Raw genomic sequence first — 19,189 nt, 5'->3', positions numbered from 1 at the left:
AGAATGTTCCATGAGCACTTGAGAAAAATGTGTATTCTGTTGTTCTTGGATGGAATGTCCTATAAATATCAATTAAGTCCATCTTGTCTAATGTATCATTTAAAGCTTGTGTTTCCTTATTTATTTTCATTTTGGATGATCGGTCCTCTGGTGAAAGTGGGGTGTTAAAGTCCCCTACTATGAATGTGTTACTGTCGATTTCCCCTTTTATGGTTGTTAGTATTTGCCTTATGTATTGAGGTGCTCCTATGTTGGGTGCATAAATATTTACAATTGTTATATCTTCTTCTTGGATCGATCCCTTGATCATTATGTAGTGTCCTTGTCTCTTTTAATAGTCCTTATTTTAAAGTCTATTTTGTCTGATATGAGAATTGCTACTCCAGCTTTCTTTTGGTTTCCATTTGCATGGAATATCTTTTTCCATCCCCTTACTTGCAGTCTGTATGTGTCCCTAGGTCTGAAGTGGGTCTCTTGTAGACAGCATATATAAGGGTCTTGTTTTTGTATCCATTCAGCCAATCTGTATCTTTTGGTGGGAGCATTTAGTCCATTTACATTTAAGGTAATTATCTATATGTATGTTCCTATTCCCATTTTCTAAATTGTTTTGGGTTCGTTATTATAGGTCTTTTCCTTCTCTTGTGTTTCTTGCCTAGAGAAGTTCCTTTAGCATTTGTTGTAGAGCTGGTTTGGTCGTGCTGAACTCTCTCAGCTTTTGCTTGTCTCTAAAGGTTTTAATTTCTCCATCAAATCTGAATGAGATCCTTGCTGGGTAGAGTAGTCTTGGTTGCAGGTTTTTCTCCTTCATCACTTTCAGTATGTCCTGCCACTCCCTTCTGGCTTGTAGGGTTTCTGCTGAGAGATCAGCTGTTAACCTTATGGGGATTCCCTTGTGTGTTATTTGTTGTTTTTCCCTTGCTGCTTTTAATATGCTTTCTTTGTATTTAATTTGTGACAGTTTGATTAATATGTGTCTTGGCATATTTCTCCTTGGATTTATCCTGTATGGGACTCTCTGTGCTTCCTGGACTTGATTAACTATTTCTTTTCCCATATTAGGGAACTTTTCAACTGTAATCTCTTCAAATATTTTCTCAGTCCCTTTCTTTTTCTCTTCTTCTTCTGGAACCCCTATAATTTGAATGTTGGTGCGTTTAATGTTGTCCCAGAGGTCTCTGAGACTGTCCTCAGTTCTTTTCATTCTTTTTTCTTTATTCTGCTCTGCAGTAGTTATTTCCACTATTTTATCTTCCAGGTCACTTATCCGTTCTTCTGCCTCAGTTATTCTGCGATTGATCCCATCTAGAGTACTTTTAATTTCATTTATTGTGTCGTTCATCATTGCTTGTTTCATCTTTATTTCTTCTAGGTCTTTGTTAACTGTTTCTTGCATTTTGTCCATTCTATTTCCAAGATTTCGGATCATCCTTACTATCATTATTCTGAATTCTTTTTCAGGTAGACTGCCTATTTCCTCTTCATTTGTTAGGTCTGGTGCATTTTTATCTTGCTCCTTTATCTGCTGTGTGTTTTTCTGTCTTCTCATTTTGCTTATCTTACTGTGTTTGGGGTCTCCTTTTTGCAGGCTGCAGGTTCGTAGTTCCCGCTGTTTTTGACGTTTGTCTCCAGTGGCTAAGGTTGGTTCAGTGGGTTGTGTAGGCTTCCTGGTGGAGGGGACTAGTGCCCGTGTTGTGGTGGATGAGGCTGGATCTTGTCTCTCTAGTGGGCAGGTTCACGTCTGGTGGTGTGTTTTGGGTTGTCTGTGGCCTTATTATGATTTTAGGCAGCCTCTCTGCTAATGGGTGGGGTTGTGTTCCTGTTTTGCTAGTTGTTTGGCGTAGGTTGTCCAGCACTGTGGCTTGCTGGTCATTGAGTGAAGCTGGGTGCTGGTGTTAAGATGGAGGTCTCTGGGAGATTTTCGCCGTTTGATATTATATGGAGCTGGGAGGTCTCTTGTTGACCAGTGTCCTGAAGTTGGCTCTCCTACCTCAGAGGCAGAGCCCTGACTCCTGGCTGGAGTACCAAGAGACTTTCATCCACACGGCTCAGAATAAAAGGGAGAAAAAGTAGAGAGAATTAGTAGAAGTATGAGGAAAGAATGAAGGAAAGGAGGGAAGGAAGGAAGAAAGAAAGAAAGAAGCAAAGAAGGAAAGAAGACAAGAAAGAAAGGAAGGAGGGAGGGAGGGAGGGAGGAAGGAAGGAGGGAAAGAAGGAAAAAAGACAGAAAGAAGGAAGATACAGTAAAAATAAAATAAGGTATAATAAAGTTATTGAATTAAAAAATACTTATTTAGAAAAAAAAAAAAAGGACGGATAGAACCTTAGGACAAATTTTGGAAGCAAAGCTATACAGACAAAATCTTACACAGAAGCATACACATACACCCTCACAAAAAGAGGTAAAGGGGGAAAAATCATAAATCTTGCTCTCAGAGACCACCTCCTCAATTTGGGATGATTCGTTGTCTAAAGGAGGGAAGGAAGGAAGGAAAGAAAGAAAGAGAAAGAACGAAGGTAAAGTATAATAAAGTTATTAAAATTAATTATTAAGAAAAAAAATTTTTTTAAAAACCATGGACAAATAGAACCCTAGGACAAATGGTGGAAGCAAGACTATACAGACAAGATCTCTCACAGAAGCATACACATACACATTCACAAAAAGAGGAAAAGGGAAAAAAATCATAGATCTTGCTCCTAAAGTCCACCTCCTTAATTTGGGTTGATTGGTTGTCTATTCAGGTATTCCACAGATGCAGGGTATATCAAGTTGATTGTGGAGCTTTAATCCGCTGCTTCTGAGGCTGCTGGGAGAGATTTCTCTTTCTCTTCTTTGTTCTCACATCTCACAGGGGCTCAGCTTTGGATTTGGCCCTGCCTTTGCATGTAGGTCGCTGGCGGGCGTCTGTTTTTTGCTCAGGCAGGACGGGGTTAAAGGAGCCGCTGATTCGGGGGCTCTGGCGCACTCAGGCCGGGGGGGAGGGAGGGGCACTGCGTGCGGGGCGGGCCTGCGGCGGCAGAGGCCGGCGTGACTTTGTACCAGCCTGAGGCCCGCCGTGCGTTCTCCCGGGGAAGTTGTCCCTGGATCCCGGGAACCTGGCAGTGGCGGGCTGCACAGGCTCCGCGGAAGAGGGGTGCGGAGAGTGACCTGTGCTCGCACACAGGCCCCTTGGTGGTGGCAGCAGCAGCCTTAGCATCTCCCGCCCGTCTTTGGGGTCCGCGCTTTTAGCCGCGGCTTGCGCCCGTCTCTGTAGTTCCTTTAAGCAGCGCTCTTAAACCCCTCTCCTCGCGCACCAGGAAACAAAGAGGGAAGAAAAAGTCTCTTGCCTCTTCTGCAGGTGCAGACTTTTCCCCGGACTCCCTCCTGGCTAGCCGTGGGGCACTAACCCCTTCAGGCTATGTTCAAGCCGCCAACCACAGTCCTCTCCCTGCGCTCCGTCCGAAACCGAAACCCGAGCCTCAGCTCGCAGCCCCGCCCACCCCGGCGGGTGAGCAGACAAGCTTCTCCGGCTGGTGAGTGCCGGTCGGCACCGATCCTCTGTGCGGGAATCTCCCCGCTTTGCCCTCCGCACCCCGTTGCTGTGCACTCCTCCGCGGCCCCGAAGCTCCCCTCTCCGCCTCCCGCAGTCTCCGCCCACGAAGGGGCTTCCTAGTGTGTGGACACTTTTCCTCCTTCACAGCTCCCTCCCACTGGTGCAGGTGCCGTCCCTATTCTTTTGTCTCTGTTTTTTCTTTTTTTCTTTTGCCCTATCCGGGTACATGGGGAGTTTCTTGCCTTTTGGGAAGTCTGAGGTCTTCTGCCAGCCTTCAGTAGGTGTTCTGTAGGAGTTGTTCCACGTGTAGATGTATTTCTGGTGTATCTGTGGGGAGGAAGGTGATCTCCGCGTCTTACTCTTCTGCCATCTTCAAGGTTCCCCCCATTTATTTAGTCTTGAAGGTTTTTACCTTACTCCTTCATCTGTAACAAATTTATTTTTCATTTCTTTTTTTTTCTTTTTTTTTTGGATGGGTGGTGCTGTATTCCTGTCTTACTGGTTGTTTGGCCTGAGGCATCCAGCAGTGGAGTTTGCAGACAGTTTGATAGAGCTGGGTCTTGGCGCTGAGATGAGGACCTCCAGGAGGCCTCACTCTGATTGATATTCCCTGAGGTCTGAGGTTCTCTCTTTCTCCAGTGGTTTGGACTTGGAGCTCCCACCACAGGAGCTCGGGCCCAACCTCTGGCCTGGGAACCAAGATTCCACAAGCTTTGTGGCACAGTGAAAAAAAAAAAAAAGGAAGAAAGAAAGAAGAAAAGGAGAAGTACAATATCAAAGAATAAAAAACAAAATAAAATTAGAAAGATAAAAAATATATTAGGAAAAATAAAACTCTAATTGAAACAAATGCAACATGTTAAGATAAAACCAAACAGAAAAAAGGAAAAAAAAAGTGTGTGGGGGGGAACAATCCAAAAAGAGAGATCACTAACAAAATATAAAGAATAAAGTAAAATTAGAAAAAAGATTTATTAGGAAAAATAAAAATATAAAAGAATCAACAACAATGAATCAAGAAGGCAAAACAGAACCCCAATCTAAAGGAGGAAAAAAGAAAAGAAAAGAAAAGCCCTAACTATGGGGGCAGAATTTAGGCAGGGGGTGGAACTTAGGCAGGGGCGTGGGTTTGGGTGGGCTGGGGCAACGTTCAAGCATGGGGCAGGGCCTCTAGTTAAGACCTCTGCAGAAGGGGAGAGGCAGCAAGTCAAAAGGTGGGCCTCTGGAGTGTGGGGGTTCCGGAGTTTGGAGGTGGGGCCCTGAGTGAGGCTATGTGGATTGGGTTTAGGCCCAGCTCGTTGGAGGGGGGTCTCCGAATGTAGGGGTAGGGCCCTGAGTAGGGGTGCAGGAGCGGCGCTTGGGTTCTGCACTCTAGGAGGGGGGCTCCAAGGGCAGAGGATTAGGCCCAGTAGTCCAACAGGCCCCAGTGCCTAAGTGGACAGGGAAAGCACTGGCCCTATTCCCTTCTGTTCCTTCACACCCCTCCCCCACTGTCTCCCCCAGGGTCTCCCCCATTACAGCTGGATCCCTAACCGTGGGTGGGTCCCACTGGGTGTAGGAACTCCTGCCCTCCCCCAGCCACCCCTCAGGACTGCGGGTCCTGGAGGTCCGACCTTTACTTTTGCTCCCCCTTCCCGCCCTCCCACTCCCTCAGGATCTGCACGGATGGAGGGGACCTCGGTGAACAGAGGATCAAGCCCAGGACCTCAACAGGTTCCTGGGGGGCCAAGTGGGCAGGGGAAATCTGACCACACTCCCTTTTGATCCTCTGCCCTCAAATGGTTCCCCAATTTCCCCGTTTGGGCATGGGATACCTTCCCCTCCCCCAGCCACCCCTCAGGGGCTCCAGTCTCGTCCTGCCTCCACTTCTCCTCCCCCTTCACTCCCCCCATGCCCCACGTCCTACCCGGTCACTGGGGGTTCCTCCCATCCCCTTAGGTGTCCATCGTCCCCCACCGGTGCCTGGTAGGTGCCCTAGTTCGAGGGATCTGTTTGAATGTTGATGGGAGGTGCACTGAGAATTTTGCCAACATCAGTTTGAGATTTTGCCTGTAAGGAAGGTGGTAGCTGATTTAGTAGAGACAAATGATCAGTATTTCCAGAATCTGCTCTAGTACCATCAGAGATGGAACAAATAAAAGATGTAGAGGGGTAATTTAATTCATCTGGAGAATTACTTTGATGACTACTGTCAATTTATAGAACTATTTCCCCCTTTTAGGAGAAAGAAATTCCAGCATGTTACTTCTCTAAGAATTCTAGGCCTAATAAATGTGTAGGAGTAGAGGAACTAAGGAGAAAAGGGTGTGTATCTTTCAAAGGGCCTAAACAAAAGGGAATAGGTTCAGAGACAGGAACCTTTTGAGGTTCATTATGAGTTAGGAAAGACAGGGCCAGGCCCAAGGACAGCCTCCCCATGCTAGGCATTAGGCAGAAGGCAAAGCCACCTCCTTATTTTGCACTTAATGAGGCATGGAGGAATGGCATCTAGAACAGCAACTTTGTAGTATCTGAGCAAGAAACTTTAACCATGAAAACCATGGAGCACGTGCAATCAAAATGCACATGTTGCTGATTACCCTGTACGACCTTCCACGTGTGGTGCTCGATTAGTAAGGGGTGGTTTAAGGGAAAGCAGCTCTTGTATGGTGGCTTCAGGAGACAAATGTGCAGAAATGCCTAATGCCTATACATGAGGAGGCTGTCCTTGGGCCCAGCCCTGTCCTTCCTGCTTCAATTAGTGATCCCACTATTTGAAGTGTTTTAGTACTCCAAGGCAGGGGCTGCTTCATAGTAGTGGGGTTGAGCACCAAGAGTGTGGCTCTAGTGTCAGCCTGAGAGATTCATCCCCAATCTGGAAAAATGTTTCCCCAATCTGGAAAAATGTTTCTCCAAGTCAATTAAGGAGGAGGATTGGGAAGAGGCCCTGTAGTTCCTCAGAGCCCCATCACTGAGAATTGGGAAGATGATGGAAAGACTGGTTAGAGGGCTGAAGGCACCTAAAGTGTAAATTTGTAACAATCATTTTTCCAATGTCCTGGCTCTTTGTGATAGTAGCAAAAACTAGAAGGGTTTTGGTTTCGTTTAGGAGCCTTCAGTTGCTAGAGTGGAAGAGTAAGAATTTTGGTGACCTTCCTTGGAGGTGACCCATTTGAGTACAAGAGAGCTGGTTTGCCATTAACTAAATCTGGAGTGGACATAGTTTCCCATTCCATCCTGGTCCTTTTTACTAAAAGGGAAAAGTCCCTGTTCAGCCCATTAATAAACATAGATTTAAAAGCTACTAGGGTAGAATCATCATCTGAAGGAAGACCAGAATTTTCTTTAGAAACAGTCTGAAGTTTATTGTAATAGTCATGAACAGGTTCATTAGATTTTTGTGTTCAAGCCTGAATTTTGTTCTGATCAACAGGCTTTGGAAAAGCCCTAGAAATTGCTTATTGAAGTCACCTAGCAATTGCCTGAGCATGATCATATAATAAGTTAGGGGGCTAGGCTCCCAGTTGTAATTCTAGAGACCTTTCAGGACTTTCCCAATTAGCAATTTTCATCCAATACTGGGCCTGGCCTTTACCAACAAGCACATGAACTAGGTGATATAAGTCAGAGAAACCAGGTTGATAAATCTGAATGACTATATTAAATCCCTCAGCAAATCTGTATAGATCTTTAGTTACTTTGGGAAAATCCTTGACTATGGCTCTCAGCTTCAGTCAAGGGAATATAAGAAATTAAAAGTTTAGCCTCTGGATTCTCAGAAGGCTTGATATTAAAGGAACCATTTCTGTTAACTTCAGAGGAAAAATGAGAGGGGAGAGTTTCAGAGAAAAGGGAAGTTTGGTGAGAGAATTAGTATTGTTGCCGAAACCTGGCTTCTGTTCACCAGTGCCAAATAGAGATGCTGAGACAGAGTTTGGAGAAGTAGAAAAGAGTGTCTTTATTGCTTTGCCAGGCAAAGGAAGCCATAGCAGGCTAACACCCTCAAGACTGTGCCCCTCTTCCTGGGAAATAGGAAGGGGTCTTATAGTTTCAGGGTGGAAAATAGGGCTGTAGATAAGGATCGGGGCTGATGAATTCTTGCATTTTTCTTTCCTCGTGGAGACACTGAGATCATCAGAGCTGGCGTCAGGTGGTTCTGGTGGTCCTTGAGGTTATTGTTCCATGACCTTCTTTCTAGAATGAAGAATGCTCACAAAGGAAAGGAGTGTTAGGGACTGTTGTCTTGGAGAAGTAAACACCAGGTGCACAGTACAACTTTAACTGGAAGGCAGTCATTTTCAGAGTGCAATTAAACAAGAAAGAGAGGGGGGAAAAGCAGAAAGAATAAGGGCTGAACAAGGGCTAACAACCTGGGGGGCGTCTCATCTAGTTTCTGCTACAGCAGTGTTGGGGGACTGATGGCCTAGGGGAGGCATGTGCAGCATAGAACGCAGAGAGACAAGATGTTATCAGAGGGAGACAAAGAAGCTGAGGGAGAGGAAACTGAGACTTTGGGAGCCATTTTATCTTTTTATCATTTGTTTGCCTTAGTTAATCTTAAAGTCTTATTTTACCAAGAGGCAATTTGAGACTCTTGATAACATTGGAAAACCTCAAAATACCAGTTAAAATCAGCATTTCACTTAGTTCTAGAAATTTTTGAGCTACTGTAGTCCAATCTGGATTTAAGGAAATTTGATTTGAAGATTTCAAAAATTCCCCATAATGGCCATTGATGTTCTAAATTGCCTTTGGTCAGGTCAGTCCATTTAGTTAGAAATGCACATGAGAAAGGGCCATGGTTTTTAAACATAAAATTCGCCAGAGTCCCTATGGGGGAGACATCTTCAAAATACTTAGATAACTGGAATCCCATTTCTTAGAGGTTTTTCCTCTAGAGTAAAGAACAATTTTCAAATAGCTTAAACAGTTTACAGCACAAGTAGTATAATCTAAACAGCTTGCAAGCTAATCCCACCTGGTCCTAAGGAGGAGACAGCATGGTCCTGGAGGAGCCTGACTGAGGCTTTTATTTTAGGCAGTCTCCACAGGCATCCAAAGGAATAGGCTGAAGGCTGAAAAACCCAGCACCGTTTCAGAGAAACAACCCCTGTTCCCAAAGGAATAGGTTGAACATCTCGGCCTGTTTCAGTGAAATAGCCTAATCTCAAAATCAGACCCAAATGCCAAACAAGTACTCACATACAGAACAGGGCCTTGACCAGAAAGATGAAACCTTTAAAGAGATCCTAAATAAAGCCTGGAGAGCTTCAAATGCAAAGAAGGCCTGAGCTTGGATCCAGGAGAAAGATGTACTTTCAACCTCCAAGGTTGGTGAGAAAGGCAGTGAGTGACAGTGGGCTCAATTGAGGGTACCACAGCTGTTTGCTCACCAGCCTCACAGCTGTCAGGTGTCTTCTCTGATCCCTATATGGGCCACCAAAATGTTTACCTGAAACAAAAAGACTTAGTTTTTTTGCCAGCGAAGATGGGTTTATTTGGGATCAGCAGAGAATTGCTGTTCGAGGTCTGCAGACATAGCAAGCCACATGCAGGTCTCTACACGAAAAGGGAAGGAGAACACTTCATGGTGTTGCCGACCTCTCAGCTTCTGTGCACCAATGCTGAACAGAAATATGGAGACAGAGATTTTAGAGGATAAGAGATGGCTTTATTCCTTTGCCAGGCAAAGGGGAAAACACATCAGGCTAGTGCTTCAAGAACTGTGCCCGCTTCCCTGGGGAATTGGAGAGGATTTTATAGGTGAGGTTCGCAGTCTGGGGTATATGATAAGGATCAAAGTAGTGAAGGTCTTGCATTTTTCTTCTTCTTGCATTATTTCAAAACAGTCATAGCTGGCGTCAGGCAGCCTAGTAATTGGGTCCATTTATCTCTGGTTTATCGGCCTGCGACTTTCTGAAAAGCTACAGGGGTGATTTGTTACAAGGGAGTGCAGAGAATGTAAACACCAGGAGCAGGATGTAATTTACATAGAGTTAGGGAGTGATAGGTTAGCTTTGTGAAGTACAAATCTATTTACAGACACTACAGATTAGTAACAGTTAAAATAAAACTATGAGTGATTAACTCTTTCAGGCTTGCTCCTTCTCTAGCCTGTTCACTGTTCCCTTTATTTTCTTTGTTCTCAGGAGAGGGAAAAAAACCTCACCTCTATTTTTATTGCAACAATAGGGAGGAAAAGGAAGTCAGGAGACTGCAGGAAACAAAGAGTCCAGGGCTTGTCATTGGCTGAATCCTGGCCAGGAAAGGAGTCTTTCTTCTTCCTGTTGGGCTCTGCTGTCATCAGAGGGTGTGAGAACACCCACTTTGGTCTCCTGACTCTATTTATATTAGATTTCTGTTTATTAATTTTTACGATTCTCATTGCTGAAAATAAAGAAAAAATTCCATTAAGAACACTCATAATCCTACTAATCCTGAGGTGGGGAACAAACTCACAGAAGACAACTTGGCATCCCAATGTCAAATCCTTTCTTATGAAAACCATACACACACACACACACACACACACACACACACACACACTCACTGATGTTAACGAATGCTTTCCTGTACCTTCAGTTTTAATATCTGAATTACATTTTATTGTCTGGATAAATCATAATTTATTCAACCAGCCCTTTTTTTTTTTTAAGACATTCAAATTCCAGCTTCTCCCTAATTCATATAACACAGGGCATATATAATCGGCTAAAAATTAACTTGAAATAAGAAAGCAAAAGAATTTTTAATGGCAAAATAATTATCAATATATGGAAAATCCAATGACTGGGAATATTCATTGGTGATCAATTTCTCATTTTCTAAAGAAATTTTCATTTTCACCAGATTTTTTTCTTGACCACTAAATTAAAAATAGCTAGTTAGAAGTTCCTATGCCTTTATATATATCTGTGTCAGAGTTTGAACTAGGTCAGTCTTAACTTGAATGCTTTTTGTCTAGGTCGTTTCTGACCAAATTATTGGCCACTGGCAAAGTAGTCACGCATATGGCACTTCCCCAATTAACAAGGCCTCTTCTCATATCTGTTCATATACAGTTAACAAAAGATGTGTATGCTCTTGTCATATGAGTAAAATTGTTTCCTTAGTTAATGCTATCACCTACCTAGTGATATATATTTTCAAGTTTTGTACTGTTGACTGAAAAAAATACACAACCTAAAAGTTGAGAAGTATGTTTTGCTTGGTGCACAAAACTGAGGACTTCAGCCTGGAAGACAGCCTCTCAGATAGGTCTGAGCGACTGCTCCCAAGAGGTAAGGGAGGAGCCAGGATATATAGGGGTTTTTGCAAAATAGTCGGAACATCAAAGATTACTGTTAATAAAAGGAAACCAGACATCTCAAGTTAAGGAATTTAGTGCTTATCTAGGTATGGGAAGAACAAGAGTCTGAACTTACTGAAATCATTCCTTTAATATACACCTTAGCTATCTGGGGCCAGTGTCCTGTTCTTTCCCAGTCTGGGTCCCCTCAGGGATCACCCTAGGGGTCAGTGGTAGTGGCTTAATGGCCTCAGCATCCTTTGTTTGCTGATATGGCAGGCAACATTTTTTATTCACAGTACTAATGAATGAATGGCAAATAATCTGTGTTTTGATGGAATCCAGTGTTTATAACAACCCCCCTCTGCTGCCACATAGATGGGGAATAGCAGAGCAAGCCTGGCGGAGGACATGGGTAGTTGAAGGGGCATCAGGAGATTAGTGAAATGAGAACTCAGTGTGTGCAGAGGCTTCTGTGGAGAGGGTGTTTGACCAAGTAAGGTTTGGATTAATGGCAAGAGGGAGGAGTTTGAACTTCACCTTTACACTAGAGACTCTGCTCCCTACTTCAGAAGAGAACTTCCACAGGCTTTGCTTCCATGTCCTCCCAGCTGCCTGCCCCATGCCCCTGAATGGCCTGCACTCCTGCAGTCCTAGTGGAGACCATTTTCTCCAGACAAGCCCTCTCAATTCTGCATCATTAATTTCTCTGCCTCTAGTGACTCATTCCTACCAATTGACTAGCATACTGACATTTTTTTCCCATCTTAAAAAACAAAAACTCATATTTTTCCCTTTCTCTTCCAGCTACTGACCCACTTTTCTCTGTTCTTTCAAAACAAAACTCTCTGAAAGAGAGGTATATAGTAGGTGCTCAGTAAATAATTTTTCAATGAATGAACAAATGAAAACACTTTTAAGGGAGTAAGGCTTTTGTGATAATCCAGGTGTAAGCCGATTTAAGCCTGCTGTTAACGAGAATAAAAAAGAAAGGGGATGTGGGGGAAGGAAGTATATTGAAAATCTCCATAACTTCCTCTCAATTTTGTTGTAAACCTAAAAGTGCTCTAAAAAAATAAGTCTTTAAAAAAGAGGAGGTAGTATATAAACTTCGAAGGAAAAATTAAAAATCTTTGATGACATGTTATATACAGTTGATTCTTGAACAACACAAATTTGAACTATGAGAGTTTTTTCAGAGACATGAGTTTTTCACTAGTTTTTTTCACTTCACTACTGGAGTTTTTACTCCAGTACTACACGACATGGTTGGTTGAACCTGAGTGTGCGGAACTGCGGGTACTGAGGACCAGCTATAAATTAAATATGGATTTTCAACAGCATGGAGGGGCGTACTGATCTTGGAGAGACAGCAATGAGCAGTCCTGAAGAGACATCTTAGTTCTCTGCCCAGGAATTGAACCTGGGTAGCCTGAATGAAAACCAGGAATCCTAGCTGCTAGTTCACCAGGGGCTAGTGGCTAGAGGCAAAATTCTCCTGGCTCTTACCCCCATTGAAAGCAAGAATGTTTCAATGAGGCAAAAACTGTAAAAACAGGTACAAAGTTTATTATTAGAGGCACAGCACAAGGTATGCGAGAGCACGCAAAGAAACAGTTTATTTTACTTAAGTCAGAAGCTAGGCAGAAATACACACCCAGAGAGAAGGGGTGTGGGAGTCCTCTCTAATGAGGAGGAGCACAGTAAAGAGGTGATTTAAATCCTGTATATAGGACAGTCCTTCTGGGTCTTTGTTTACCTTTGGCTAATTATCTTGTTTCTTTTTCCACCCTCCCCAAGATGCATGTGCAACTTTTTGTTGAGATGGATCCCACCACAGAGGCCTGTGGGTGTATGTCCACACTTATTATGGGGTGGCACCCCCTCCCTTTTTGACACCCAAGGAGCCTTCCTTTGCATGTGCAGACAGGAAGTGTTCCTTGACCTCAGGAGTGGTCATCTTATCTCTTTACTTCAGCAGAGCTCAGCTTCTGCCACTAGCTTTGTCCTTGGAGTGTCTGGGTGAGAACAAAGCTTCAATTTTACTCCACTTGACAGACACCAGTTGTCTGACCCAGGGGCCCATCTATCTCCTACCTCAGTACCCCTAAACCCTGCATTGTTCAAGGGTCAACTGTATATGTAACATAGGAGAAGAAATAGCCTGTAATTTTAGCATTCTATGTTTGATAATAAGATTAATTGGTGGCACAATGGATGGATATACTTGATAGAAGTGATTTGTTTTCTTGCTTCAAATATTTTCATTTTCAATTATCATATACCTTTTCTTCTAAGAATAAAAACCCTATCATCTTAATATTACAGATACTTGTTGACCAGGTAATCTTTTATTTCTCATTAGACTCCTCTTGATTTTGGCAATTTCTCAGATTTTTCTTGTTTTTAATGACCTTGGAAGTTTTGAGAATTATTGGTTAAGAATTTCATAGAATTTCCTCAATTGGGATTTGTCTGATATTTTTCTAATAATTAGACTGGAATATGTTTGGGGAGGAAGATTACAGGTGTAAATTGCCATTCTCTTTTCATGGGTACATACTATCAATATGACTTAACACTGTTGATGTTAATCTTGATCAGCTGGCTGGAGATAGTGTTTATCAGGTCTCTCTACTGTAAAGTTACTCTTTTTTTTTTCTTTCTATAGGGTACTTTTTGAAAGAAAGTCACTACATGCACCCCAAACTTAAGGAGTAGGGAATTATGCTTCATTTCCTTAAGGTGGAGTCTCCACATAAATTATTTGTCATTTTTCAAGAGATTTGTCTATTGCCTCCTGTTTTTTATTTATTTGGTTTTTTAAAATTTATATCAGTATGGACTCATGGATAATTATTTTATACCCTGGGTTATAATCTAATAAAACTTTCAGTGAGCTGAATTGTGTCCCCCTCCCAAATTCATACGTTAACACCCTAAACCCCAATGTGATGTTATTTGGAGATTGTTGCCTTTGGGAAGTTAAGTAGATTTAGATGAGGTCACGAAGGTGGGGGCCTCATGATGGGATTAGTGGTCTTATAAGAAGAGACATCAGAAACTCTGCTCAATCTCTCTCTCTCTCTTTCTCTGCCATGTGAGGACACAGCAACCACCTGTAGGCCAGGAAGAAGGCCCTCATTGGGGAACAGAATTAGCCAGCACCTTGCTCTTGGATTTCCCAGATTCCTGAATTGTGAGAAATAAATTCCTGTTTATTTCTATTTAAGTCACCCCGTTATTGGTATTTTATTATGGCAGCCCAAGCTGACTAATACAATACTTTATTTTGTTGTTCAAACTTTTCTACATTTGGCCATTGGGAGCTGGTTGACTTGTCTTCCATACCCCTCTGGCATACCCCCATCATTGTGCTTTTTTTTTCTTTAGACTAACTTTCTGGAACTAGAAGATGCTCCAGGTTCATTTAGTATATTTCTTGCCCCAGTCCTATTATCAGTCATTTCTCCAATGGTCCTGATTCTTTTAATTGGAGAATGGTGTTAAAAACCAAGATCCCTGGTGGCACAGTGGTTGAGAGTCCACCTGCCAATGCAGGGGATGCGGGTTTGTGCCCCGGTCCAGGAAGATTCCCACATGCCGTGGAGCGGCTAGGCCCGTGAGCCATGGCCACTGAGCCTGCGCATCCAGAGCCTGTGCTCCGCAACAGGAGAGGCCACAACAGTGAGAGGCCTGTGTACCACAAAAAAAAAAACAAAAAACCAAGATCTGGTGCTAAGTGTGCTCATTGCTACTAGGAGGTCATCAATTCTAGGCCTTTTCATCTGACAGAATGAAAGGATATATATGTGCACAGGATATATATGTGCAAGGATATATATGTGCATAGTAACCTGTGTATATTCACATAACTATAAATATTTTCATATGTAACCATCTATATTAATATTAAGCTAAACATGGGTTTATACTGTTGTCTCCAACTCTAATCTGTTACCTCCTTGTAGAGTACCCCTACTCCTTTCCTTGCTTATCTGTAACCTTTCTTCCACTCCCAATAGTGAGAAACCTGGCTTCTGCCATCTGCCACTCATTTACTTAATTGTTGAATTCTGGTATACATGTATAGCAGTATCAAAATTGTTAATCTTTACCCCTATGAGAAACAACTTTATTAACTAGAGTATAGTCCTCATTTTTGCCTGTCATCTTACTGCCTCTAAAATATGGAATGCATCACAGATTTGCACGTCATCCTTGTGCCGAGGTCATGCTAATTTTCACGTGTCATTCTAATTTTAGTATATGTGCTGACAAAATGAGCACAATAATCAAACTTTTAACAAAGATGACAACATGACCACTGTAGGAAAGAAGAATATACTGTCTACACTCAGAACCTTTTAACATATCCTTTCATTTCATTTACTTTGTAAATGTACTTTGTTGCATTTAAAGGAAAGAAGTCGCCCTCCCAACTTACATAAATCATCATAGTATTGAATTATTTGTGAAATAGCAAAATGTTCATATTTTAAACTGTTTTGAAAAACATCTAGATTCAATACTTTCCTTGTTTACTTCAATAATGAGTAAATAAGAATCTTTGGCAATTAGCAACCTAATTGTTCACATCAGTGAGGGACTACTAATGGAATTTAAAAATCTAAACAGTTTGTCTTTTTAAAAAATTATATTAAGCATCCTTCCTTCCTCATCGTTTTTCCACATTGCTTTCATTATCAGTTTGTAAATTTATGCCTTTTTAAAACAGAGGTAGTATTTAGATAAACTTTCCTCCAGCCCCCTCTCAAAGGCTGCTGATTGATTATGAGCTATGTTGACTTATTTATTAAAATATAGTAATAAGTAATGAATGTCTTTGCCATCTACCTAACTATACTATCCCTGGCTTCACTTAAAATTTTTTCCAGCTTTATTGAGGTATTATTGGCAATTAAAAATTGTATATGTTTGAGGTTTACAATGTGATGTTTTGATATTTGTATACATTGTGAAATGATTATACAACCAAGCTAATTAATATATCTATTACTTCAAAAGATTCAATTATCACATTACTTGTGATGTACTTTCTTAGCAAATTTCAAGTATACAGTACATTATTATTAAATATAGTCACCATGTACGTTAGGTCAGCAATAATAAAAATGATAATATTTTAATTGAAGTACAACTTATAATGGCTGTAAGTTTTTACACATTTAATTGCATATGTTTAACCTTTACCAGAAAAACCCTTATTTTTATTAAATATCGTAAATTATGCTTTACTTTACCATTAAAAGATTTTAGATGACCAAATCACATAGGAATATCCAGTTTTTAAAATACAGAGGAATATTTCTGATTGGGAAAGAGAAAACCAATTTTATTTTATTTATTTATCTTTTGCGGTACGTGGGCCTTTCACTGTTGTGGCCTCTCCCGTTGCGGAGCACAGGCTCCAAACACACAGGCTCAACGGCCATGGCTCACGGGCCCAGCCGCTCCGCGGCATGTGGGATCTTCCCGGACCGGAGAACGAACCTGTGTCCCCTGCATCGGCAGGCGGACTCTCAACCACTGCGCCACCAGGAAAGCCCGAGAAAACCCATTTTAAAGTGTGTGTGTGTGTGTGTGTGTGTGTGTGTGTGTGTGTGTACTATTTAACTTCTTTCTCTTAAGTGAGCATTGCTAGCTGTAACTCTGTATTTCTTTAAATGTGGTTGGGCTCACCTTAAGTGGAGAAATTGGAAATTATTACAAGACAGTGAATTATTTTACAATGGTTTTCTAAACAATAATCACCAAAATAAGTAGTGATTGAGTCATTACTTTAGCCATATTTCCCAAAAGCTGGGTTCTTTTTAAAGATGAAAAACACATGAATAGTTTTTCTTCATAGAACCTGTTGCCATAAAAAAATACCACAGCCTGGGTAGCTTAAACAACAGAAATTTATTTGAAGGCTGAAATCCAAGATCAAGATGTTGGCAGGTTTGGTTTCCTCTGAGGCCTCTCCTTGGCTCGCAAATGCCAGCCCCGCCTTCTTCCTGCCTCTTCCCGTGGTTGTTCCTTGCACACTCCTGGTGTCTCTTCCTCTTCTAATACAGACACCAGTCATACTGGATTAGGGCCACCCCAATGGCAGCTCTGATCAGCTCATGCAGGCCTTATCTGTATATACGGTTACATTCTGAGGTACTGGGGGTTGGGACTCAACACATGAATTTTGGGGGGACACACATAACATAACAGAACATTTTGTGTGACTTTTGGAAATCAGGCTCTGTCTTGTGTTTGCCATTGCTTTTAATTGTAATTATGAACCTCTTTTATCTTAGAGAATATTTGAAGTTGGACCCCAGAAGCAAAGTGATAGTTGGCAACTGTGTTGTCTTTTATTGCCCTTTCTTGTTCTCTTCCAGAGAAGTGATTCTCTGTCTTTTTCAGGGAGGCATGGACAGCTTTGAGAATCTGATGAAAGCTGTCATGTCAGTTAACTTTGACTAAGGACCTCAAAACTTAGTGGTTACAATAACCTTTTTATTCTTCTTCTTCTCAATATACTGTGCGCTGGCTGGATTGAGCTGGGATTGCTTATCTGTGTTGTCTGGGCTCACCTGTGCATTGTGGTCACCTGGTTTTCAAAGGCTTCACTGATGGATGTGGTGGTAGAGTGGCTGTGGGTAGGGGTGCTGGAGGTAACTGAGCCATGTGATGCTCATCTTCCAGCAGGCAAGCCTGGGCTCAATCACCTGCTTGTGATTGTAGGGTTTTCAAGAGCAGGAAGAGAGAGCAAGCCACAAAGAGTAAGTGCTTTTCCATTCTCTCCTTGCATCACTTTTCCTGATGTCTTCTTGGCCAAAGCAAGTTATATGGTTAAGCCCAGATTCAAGGGGTACAAAATAGAGTCCATCTTTTATTGGGAGGAGTGGCACAGCCACATTGCAAAGGGGCATGCCTGTGGGGATGAAAGGAGTGTGTGGTCTCTAGTGAGATGAAGGAAGAGATGGAATGATGAGAAAAATAAACTAAGTAAATTCTACTCTTACAAGAGTTTTCCTCTACACTGAGTAGTTATCTTTTGAGGAAAAATGAAGGCTGTCCTCCAGAGAAGTACAGACACTGGCTGTTGAGAGTGAAAGCACACACGAAACAGGAAATGGAAAAGAGATCTGAGGGGTTGATGGGTGGAGCACTCACAGCACCTGCTTCCTGAGCTTTTGGAAATATGAAATCTTCTGAGTTCTCAGTAGATTAAAACATGAGCCATTTGTGTGGAGCCAAGGACATTTTTTTTGTTGAAGACATTTTTTTCCTTTTATGGCATTTTTTAATGTGAGCAGTTGATCGAGTGACAACAGGGGACACTTTTATACACTTAAGACCAGTAGAGCCCTGGAAATCACCCCGGATTCCCCCATTGCCATATTATTGAACTCAAAGACAGTACCTATGGAAATGCTTAACTGAGAGATCTTGAAATCTCACTTCTTCTGTAAATACATAATGTAAATCTTAAACCAGGAATCATTTTCCATAATCTCACAAGAATTGCAACTCCTTGGTTATTCTTAACAGCCAATACTTGCTCTGTACTGATACCAATTTATGAGTTTCTTTATATCTTAGTCCACTGCCCAAGTTAACCATTAATTCCTACTCCATTAATTTAGAGGGTTGAGCACAGTCCTAAATACATACTTTAGAACTGAATCATCAAACTACTTAATTTAGGGTGTGTATGTGTGCTGAGTGCTTTTAACACTTTGCTGAGTTTCAGTCTACAAATATGAGAGAGGAAACGTCTATCAGTTCAAAATATCCAAGGGAACTACCCACCCCTCCACATTAAAAAAAATGTCAAGCCCATAAACCCTCACAGCTTAACTTCATTTAAAGGCTGACAACATCCTTATTCAGACTAGATATGAAATTTCAGAAGAGATGAACATGATGTAAGTTGTCATTTTCTGCAACACATTTAAATATGGTCTTGCTTCCTACTTTATAAGCTAGCATTGAATAGCAAAGGGATGGTGCTATGTCAGTCAATTTTACTCATAATAATGCTGCATAACAAATCACCATGAAATCTCAGTGGCATTCAACAATAAGCATTTATTGTCAGACTCACAGGTCTGTGGGTCTCCTGGGCTGGGTCTCCTTCAGGCTGCAGGTTTATGTGTGCAGATCTGCTCCATGTGTCTTGTGCTGGGCCTAGGCTGGGCTATCCTAGCTACCTGGGATACGATGTTCTTTTGGACAGAAGCTCCTGTAGGGACAAATGGAAGCACTCAACACCTGTTAAGACTGAGGCCCTGATCTGTTGCACTGCCACTTCCACATTCCACTGGCCAACACAACAAAAGCAAAGGCAGGAGTGGGTAGCAAACACTGCCCACCAAGAAGAAGG

The 19,189-nt window shown here is 42.0% G+C and overlaps 1 protein-coding gene and 1 non-coding gene across 8 annotated transcripts in view; one reads left to right on the top strand and one right to left on the bottom strand.

The window, feature by feature from the left end:
• NEK10 (NIMA related kinase 10) overlaps window positions 1–19,189 on the top strand; it is a 309,256-nt gene that overhangs the window by 128,595 nt on the left and 161,472 nt on the right. The gene's annotated exons all lie outside the window — the stretch shown is intronic.
• LOC137233161 (U6 spliceosomal RNA) lies at window positions 14,988–15,093 on the bottom strand. The gene has a single exon (XR_010947331.1). It is a non-coding gene; the product is annotated as a U6 spliceosomal RNA (small nuclear RNA).

Source organism: Pseudorca crassidens, chromosome 10 (assembly GCF_039906515.1).
Source record: "Pseudorca crassidens isolate mPseCra1 chromosome 10, mPseCra1.hap1, whole genome shotgun sequence".
In the NCBI taxonomy this organism is placed as follows: Eukaryota; Metazoa; Chordata; class Mammalia; order Artiodactyla; family Delphinidae; genus Pseudorca; species Pseudorca crassidens.
The sequence above is the reverse complement of the archived record's forward strand: the minus strand, read 5'-3'. Positions and strand labels throughout refer to the sequence as shown.